General features: G+C 28.8%; 1 pseudogene; it reads right to left on the bottom strand.

Annotated features, from left to right (window-relative positions):
* Positions 1 to 118, bottom strand: LOC125469521 (annotated as a pseudogene).
* Positions 119 to 1,981: the final 1,863 nt, after the last annotated feature.

Here is a 1,981-nt window from a genome sequence, read left to right as displayed (position 1 = left end):
GGGATGCAACACAAGGACTTCCCAAGAGGTCACCCATCATAGTACTATTCTGACCCAAACTTGCTTAATTTGGAGTTCTGATGGGATTCGATGCATGTGAGTTGGTATGATCGCATCGGTTAGTCCATAACTCGTAATTGTATATAACCATTTCTTTGGGCATGCCCCATGACTTCATAACCTTATGCATGTGCAAATCGGCCCGACCTTTCTTCCCACGAGTGCCGTTAGATATTATTATTCAATTAGTCGTCCATCATCAGGTCCCAAGAGCCCCGCAACTCCGAAACGAGATAGTCAAATTAATATTATTATGAAAAATAAAAAGGAGGTGGGGGATGCAACACGACCTATCCTAGTACTACTCTCGTCCAAACTCACTTAACTTTGAAATTCTTATGGGATCCAGTGCATGTGAGTTGATAAGATCGCATCCATCAACCTATGACACACCCCATGACTCTAAATACAATAAATCTATAAAAAAAAAAAATACAATAAAATTTCATAAAATAAAATGGACCAAATTTAGCAACCTCAAAATAAAGTGGACCATATAGCAACCTCAAATAAATACAATAAATATATATAAAAAAATACAATAAAATTTCATAAAAGATAGAAACTAAAAAAAAATAATAATAAATAAAATAAACACGTGTCAGTCTTCCAGTCAGTAAATGGTACACTCACCACCACCGTACAAAACTTTAATAAACAACCCACACACAAAGGAAGGCGGATTCTCTCCCCTCCTAATCTCTCTCTCCTTTATTCCCCTCCTATTTGAACGGTTACGGTTTAGCCACATCAACATTTTATATTGATTTTTGGGACGTTTTGATATAGATGTCTCGTTTTTAAATGTCATAGACTAAACATCTATTCCTTTTGCAAATTTGATTAAACATTTTCCCTACAATTTGGATACTTTATTTTATTTCATTAGAAGTCTATTCACGTTAGCATTCCCTTTTTTCTCCCTATTTTTATGCATCTCTTATTATAATGATTTAAGGCTTTTTTTTTTTAATTTTTTATTAAAATATTTATTTTAGTAAATTAAATAGAATGTAACAAAACTTGTTGTTAGGTACGTTTGGTTATGTTAGTACGTTTAATTATAATGATACATTTAGTTAATTGGTACATTTGAATTTGTTGTCCATTTGGCTTCTTGGTACATTTGAATTTTTAGTACGTTTGAATTTTTGGTACATTTAGTTTTTGGTACGTTTGAATTTTTGATACATTTGTTTTTAAAACATAAGTTTTATTACTTTTTGTCCTAATAAAGAAGAATTACTTTAATTAATTATTATTTTTTATAGAAAGAGTCGTTAACAATGTAAAAGTTTAAATTATTTTAATTAATTATTTTTTTTTATAGAAAGAGTCATTAATCAACGGACAATAGCATTTTTTGTTAATTCAAAATTACATGATTATCGTTATTATTAATAAGGATTTATCTCTGATCAACTAAAAGTTGTTCCAAAGACACCAAAAAACAAGACTGTCGAGCGCATTGTGTATGAATCAAACATATTTTTAAACATTCCAAAAAGATGAATATTCATTTTAATATAGTTTATAATTGGGTACATTTTAATTCGGAGTTGATACGTTTTTGTTTGATGTTGGTACATTTTCATTTAATATTGGCACGTTTCCATTTAGCATGGGTCTACATTTAGATTTGAAAAGTTTAAATTTTTAGACTTAAATATAGTTGAAATTATTTAAAATATATAGCAGATATTTAAATGTAAATTAATTTCAATTAATCTGAAGTAGTTCAAGTTTGAGTATCTTAATTAAATGTTTCAAAAGCTTAATCAAAAACTCCAAAAAGCATAAATGTTTTGTCTACAAAATTTAAAATGAGATATCTAATTTTAATTTTCTGTTGATTTTTTTATAAAGGTAATAAGATAAAAAATAATATGTAAGATGAGAAGAGGGTGAGAAGGGAACGAGA

This window comes from the organism of the source record quoted next, unplaced genomic scaffold (genome assembly GCF_019419815.1).
Source record: "Pyrus x bretschneideri cultivar Hongxiangsu unplaced genomic scaffold, Pyrus_bretschneideri_v1 Contig43, whole genome shotgun sequence".
Lineage (NCBI taxonomy): Eukaryota > Viridiplantae > Streptophyta > Magnoliopsida > Rosales > Rosaceae > Pyrus > Pyrus x bretschneideri.
Note: the sequence above shows the minus strand (reverse complement) of the source record. Positions and strands in the feature narration are given on the sequence as shown.